The sequence below is a fragment of the Corvus brachyrhynchos genome, unplaced genomic scaffold (assembly GCF_000691975.1).
Source record: "Corvus brachyrhynchos isolate BGI_N302 unplaced genomic scaffold, ASM69197v1 scaffold166, whole genome shotgun sequence".
NCBI classification, from domain to species: domain Eukaryota; kingdom Metazoa; phylum Chordata; class Aves; order Passeriformes; family Corvidae; genus Corvus; species Corvus brachyrhynchos.
Window position 1 is genome coordinate 900,833 of NW_008239671.1, and position 6,720 is coordinate 907,552.

The window sequence follows — 6,720 nt, forward strand, 5'->3', positions numbered from 1 at the left end:
GCATTTGGAGTCAGGAAAGAAATCCCAGGTTTAAAGAGAGTGAGGGAGAATATCTGAAGATGAAATGAGTTTTTGGGCTGGCAAGGAGGAATTGGCTCTTGCTGCTTCAGCAGAGCCTCGGGGTGGTGTTTCCACAAAAAAAAATGAAGGTATTTTCCCTCAAAGCCTGCTTGGCTCCCCTTGCCTGGCTCCATTCTGGGGGGAGCTGGGCAGTCAGTGCCCGGAAGGATGGGACACAGTGTGGGCAGTGGGCATTGAGCAAACCATCCCCTGGAGATGGGACAGAGGGCCAGGACTGCTCCTCTTCAGGCTGCTGGAGCCCAGAGCTCTCATTTAGGGACCCCTTCTTTGCTTTCAGCTGGGAGAAAGCACTGAAGAGAGTGGCTTGGATCATGCCGGAGTCCTGCTGACTTTCAAAAGAACTCAGTTATTGATTTCTGGGACTGTGCTTCTCCCTGGAGGACTGGAAAAAGCCCAAGGCGGTTGCCTAGGATGCCTGTAAACTGTGACTCTGAGAACAGCCTTGTTTAATGAGGACCTTTCCTAATGGAATTTGAGGCCAAGGTCATTCCCCCAGGCTGCTCTCCAGCAAGCAGACTGTGAGGGGCTGGAGGATCTGCCAGCCACAGCTACTGTCCCTGGAAGCAGATCCCAAAAAAAGGTAGAAATCAGGATAATGATGTTTTCTACCTGAAGCCTTTCTGTGGCGAAGAGCCAGAGATTTCCACCTTGCTGAAGTGGCTGATCTGGAGAGCCCAGGGTGAAGCCTATGCTAAGAAGAGCTGGAAGATGTTCATTTGCCACTCAGAGGCGTGGGGGAGACGTGCTAAAGTGACCCAGAAATCAGCTCTCTGTACAGGCCAGTCCATGGGAAACCTGGCTGTGGCCATCTGGCACGAGTGAGGACCGTGAGGATGTGTCAGGCACAGGAGCTGAGGCAGCCAAAAATCCACTTCCCACCTCAGATGGATGGAAACACTTGTCCTATGCTCACAGAATCATTAAGGTTGGAAGAGACCTCCCAGATCAAGTCCAGCCTTTGACTGAACACCACCACTCCCACTAAGACCTATCTCCACATCTCATTTTCTGAACACTTCCAGGGATGGTGACCCCTCTGCTTCCTGTGGAGCCTGTTCCAATGATTAACCACTCTTTCAGTGAGGAGATCTTTCCTAATACCCAACAAAAACCTCAATTCATGGATGAAAACAGGCAGTGTTGTCTCCAGCAAGGATCTCCACCACAGGTGATACCAGTGGAGACCCCATCCCATGTCTGCCTGCTCTGTGTAGGTGCCTGGGACACCTCCAGAGCTCTCAGACACCACCTGGAGAACTGAACCAGCTCAGACCAACACAGCCAAGGAGCTGGGATTGCTGCTCACCTGGCATTGGTGTGGACACCAAGGTGAGGTCAGCAATACGTCCTTGAGGAGTGACAGCCCCAGGAGTGGGCAGTCTGCACCCATCCATGCCCCCAGAGAAGTCCAGCGCTGCAGCCTGAAAATCAGGGAAAGATAGAGTAGAGCCACAGTTGGAAGGGACCTTAAAGACCATGCAGCTCCAACCTGGAACTTTCCACCTTCCACCAGACCAGGTTTTTCCAGCCTGGCCTTGGACACTTCCAGGCATCCAGGGGCAGCCACAGCTTCTCTGGGCACCCTGTGCCGGGGCCTCCCCACCTTCACAGGGAACAATTCCTTCCCAATAGAACAGTCCTCAATGCCCAGATCTTTGCTGTCTTTAACAACAATCAGCCTCCCACTGATTCCAGCATGATCCTGCTGATTCCAGCGTGATCCCAAGGACGGCCCCGCAGCCTCCATGGCTGCACACCCCTTACAGCACACTCACAAATAAAAGGTCCCTGCTCTTTCCCCGCTAAACGTGAACCCACAGAGGTGTAAAAGCTGCCAAACCCGAGCTGTGCCTGTGGCTTGGCATGATGGATGGCAGGGCTCAGCTGGGAGCTGTTTAATTTGGGTGAAAGACACTGTGTGGGAAGCAGCCCTGCCTGAGCTCCAAGGTGTGTAGGAGCCAGCTCGGTTTCATGTCAGCTGATTCTAGCAGCAGAGTGTTGCTTTGGAGAACAACGAAATGCCGGGAGCTGTGGAGGGGGATGGAGGTCAGGACAAATCTCTCCATTCACTTTTGCAGGGATGAGAGCAGCAGCGGAGCTTTCAATGGGAATTTCTCCATGAAAGGACTGTGACAGATCTGGTGTGGTGCTGAAAGAGGAGATCATCTGGAGCGTGCCTGTCTTGGCCAGCTCTCCAGGCTTGGATCCCTGGATTGTCACTTGGAGGAAGCCCTGAGGCTTCATCGTAGCAAAGCCAGCAGTGGCCCTTCAGCATAAAATCATGGAATGGTTTGGGTTGGAAAGGTCCTTTAAAGTTCATTTAGTCCCATCTTCTGCCATGGGCAGGGACACCTCCCACTAGCCCAGGTTGCTCCAAGCCCCATCCAACCTGGCCTTGGACACTTCCAGGGATCCAGGGGCAGCCACAGCTGCTCTGGGCACCCTGTGCCAGGGCCTCCCCACCCTCCCAGGGAACAATTCCTTCCCAATATCCCATCTATCCCTGCCCTCTGGCAGTGGGAAGCCATTCCCCCTTGTCCTGTCCCTCCAGGCCCTTGTCCAAAGTCTCTCTCCAGCATCAATTCTTCAAATTCCTTTGGACTTTCAAAGAGAGTATTTGATACAGAACCCCATACTTTGCACAATACCCCAAAGATCTCAATTTCTGCTCCTTCTCCTCAAAATCCAACCAAAGGCTGAAACCGCCATTATTCCCAAGAATTGCTCACAGACCTCCTGCATCTCCCCATTACTTGGAGAGACCTCCTTGGTCTTGAGCGTGTTCAGCCTGCCATGATGAGACAGCCCTTGGCACTGGTACTTCTGAGCACCCCCAAACCATCTGCTCTCCTTTCATCCCTCTTCTGGGTCCCTGTGAGGAGGAGGAGGCTCCAGCTGAGAGAAAGGGACAGGCCGCCCACTTGTGCTGAGTAACCATTGCCAAATTGGATGCCAGCACATACACACACACACACACAAAAATATTTCCACTGAGGTTGCTATGAACAATGGTCCCTTGATGATTTGCTATCTCAAACACATATGCCTTTGGCAGCCCTCCACGGGGAACAGGCAGTTCGAGCACTGACCCTCCTGCTCCTGGGCTGGCTCCTGGGCACCCCCACAGCCAGCAGTGCCCGCCGAGGGGGGGTTCCATCGGCGAGGAACGGGACGTGATCCTTGCCCTGGGAGTTGCAAGATGAAGGCTGGCACAGGGGCAAGGGCAGAGCTGTGTCCTCACCAGTGCTGGTGAGAAAACTCTGCCTCATCACCACTGGGCCTTCACTGCCCACTTGGAAAGCCTGGACACAGCCTGGACACAGCCTGGACACAGCCCCACTTTGTTATCGCCTTCCCAGATTTCCTTCAAACATTGCCATGGTGTCAACAAACCCACGGGATGAAGTCAGGGAATGTCCAGCCGAGGTTGGCCAGCCCTTTTTTCCAAGGGTGTGACAGAGTAGTGACACCCTGAGCCACCCTGAGTGGCACCACAGTCACATCCCCATGACGTCCTACCTGGAAGGTGAACGCCAGTGATGGAGGAAGCACTGGGAGATGTTTGAACCTAGGGAATGTGCTGAGTTGAGCCAAGTTCTGCTTGCACAAGGTGAGAACGTGCTCAAACAGTAGAGAAATCGGTGCTGGCCACTTCCTAAAGCAAAGGGAAAAGGACTGAGGTTCTCAGATGCAAAATATTTGATCTGAACTTTATTTCTGATACTCAGAGGTCTTTGCCCAGCCCTTGACTGTCTTCCCTGCTGGTTCCTGCATACCTGAGAGAGCCTTCCAGAGACCCCATCCGTGCGCGGCGATCCCGGCTTTTGCACCGTCTACAAATAGTTGGTGCGAGCTGAAAAGAGCAGATCTGAAGCCACAGTTGGCAAATTGCACCAACAAGCATATTCCCAGCGAGGCATTGTTCCAGTTTGTATATGTCTGAAAAGAACTGTTCAGGCATATGTTAAAGTTGGCACCTTCTCCCAGGGACTCGCTGCAAGCTGACGGCTGGAGCATGATAACCACAGCGAGGCACGCAAAACACTCGGCAAATAAGGGAAAACAGAGTCCACTTGGGATGTTGGTGGGGCTGGGATGAGGATGAGGAGCAGGGGCAGAGCACTGCCTCCTTTAGAGAGAGCTCGTCCCAGCCCACCACAGGGAATCTGCATCTGCAAGCGCTTGGAGAGGGACTGGGGTAGAGGAGGAGAGTGAAAATCCTGCAGCTCCAGTGCTGGTCCCAGGATAATCCTTATTGAAAGACTCAGCCATTGGAATGGGAGGGTGAATGGGGGGTATCCTACAGGCTCTGGGCTTCAGCCCACCGAAGGAGACAGCACCTTGCAGTGGGGATGGGCTCACAGCACACTGAGGGCTCTCAGCCACCGCAGATGTCTGGACCTGGCAAAAACCTCTCCTTTGGAGATGCTGAAGAATGCAAGGGGGAAATGTTGTGCTGGTTTTGCTCTTCCTTGGGTGTCCATGAACAGCTGCAGCTGGGGACAGGATGCTGGTGGAGGTGTAACACCGTCAGAGCATCCTCTTCTGGCCAGGGCTGGGTTAACTTTTGGACTTGGTGATCTTAGGGGTCTTTTCCAACCTAAAGGATTCTGTGATTCTGATTCTCAGCTACAAAATTGGGGCTGCCCCAGCCTAGGTATGACCCATGGCTGTGTGGGGGGACACGTGCAGGGTCCCTGTTCAGCCCCTCAGGGTGTCCAGGAGCATTCCAGTGCCCCTTGGAGGGGGCAGCTGGAGCTCATCTCCCATCAGGTGCAGCTCCCTGTTGGTGCTCAATCCTGGAGGTGTGTGGTGGGGTGACAACTGGAGCAGGGTTCATCAGAAGCTGGAGCAGCACGAGAAGCTCCATGAGCTTCCTGTAGGACACCTCCTACCCTTGCATGACCCCTGAAGGAGGCTGCACTGCCAGGCTCAGAGCAGACCAGGCTGTCCAGGAACACTTTTTACCTGTGAGCAGCTTTGCATGGACAGGGATAATCCTGCTGGGTCCCCTCTTCATTCCTGGTGGGACTGTCCCAGAAAACACATCTGACTTGACCTTCTCCACCCCCCATTGACAGCCCTGCTCTCTCCTTGCCAGATTTCATTGCAAAGGACCCCCCAGTTGTCCACGCAGGACCTGAGCTGCTCCACTGCTTTTGGTGCTGGTGGGAAGCGGCAGAACCCCACCCACAGCAGAGGTGGCTTTGCCCAGCAGGTCTAATCCCAGTCCTCAAAGGTGACGGGCTGTAAGTAAATCAGGGAGCCTCAGCTGCCCTTTCCATCCAAGCAGGATCACACCCAGCCCCCGGAGCGCTGTCAGCAACAACCTGTGCAGGGAGAGACTCACAGCCTGCACTTCTGGGGGAGCAGCTGAGGGCCTGTCCAGCACTATTAGCAGCGATAATTAATTTCCTGCCCTGCCATTTCACTGGAAAGCTGCAGAATTAAGTGGCAGCAATTCCTACCTCTTTCCTCCCTCCTGGGACTGCTGACAGATGAGCAGGAGGGTTGTGGCCTCCATTTATCCATGGAAAGGCCAAGGGGAGAAGCAGAGCCCCATGGTGTGTGTTGCAGGACCTAAACTTGCTGCAGCAAACCCAGTGAAGCTGGGGTGAAGCTGGGAGCAGGGAAATGTGCCACCAAGCTCCCTCCCCACGGACAGCACCATGAGCTTTCCCTTTTGCTTTCCCTTTTCCTTTTCTTTTTCCTTTCCCTTTTCCTTTTCCCTTTTCCTTTCCTTTTTCCCTTTCCTTTTTCTTTTCCTTTTCCCTTTTCCCTTTTCCCTTTTTCCTTTTCCTTTCCCTTTTCCCTTTTCCTTTCCCTTTTCCCTTTTCTTTTCCCTTTACGTTTCCCTTTTCCTTCTGGCACCTCTCACTGCTCCTTGGAGAAGACAACTCTGTGCAATGTCACAGTCAGGAGCTGCCCTGCCTTCAGCTGGAATCCTTGGCCATTAGGATGTTCCTTTTTCAGCTCATCTGTGTAAGAGGCAGTTTGGGGAGTTGCCCTCCCCCCCATCCGTGCAAGCTCAGTCCTTGGATTCTCCGTGGGATGGGAAAAGTTGTTTCATCCCCCACATTGACTTTACATCCCCATCCCACCCCCACTGGGGACCCCCAGGGGTTCAGGCTGAGTCCCCTCCCCCCCCCCCAAAGGCTCTGTTCCTGGAGATGGGGGGAAATAGGGAGCAAAATGGGATTTTCTTGGTGGATACAGGCAGACAGACTTGGCTTCCACCCCCCGGCCTTGTCTGTCGCCCCGGGGCTGCCCATGCCCCTCAAACCCCAGCCGTGCCCCACGTGAGACACGCCCTGCCCCACTGCCTGGGGCAATGTCGGGGCTCAGCTTTATTTGGGGGCTCCTTTTTGGGGGGCAGGAGGGTGATGAGACACTTCGAGGCTGCGGGGAACAGAGCCAGGGCACCACCAGACCCCAAACACCCCCTGTCCCGGGGCCCTGGGGAGGAAGGCGACAAGGCGAGGGGGGGCCCATGCAGCATCCCAGCATCCCCATCCAGGTCCACGGGGACAGAGCCCTGTCCTGGGGGGGTGGCGAGGGAAGAGTTAAAGGGAAGGCGAGCAGATCCTCCTCCATCCTCCCGGTCCTCGCTGTTAGGCTGCTGCTGTGACAGGGGGTGGG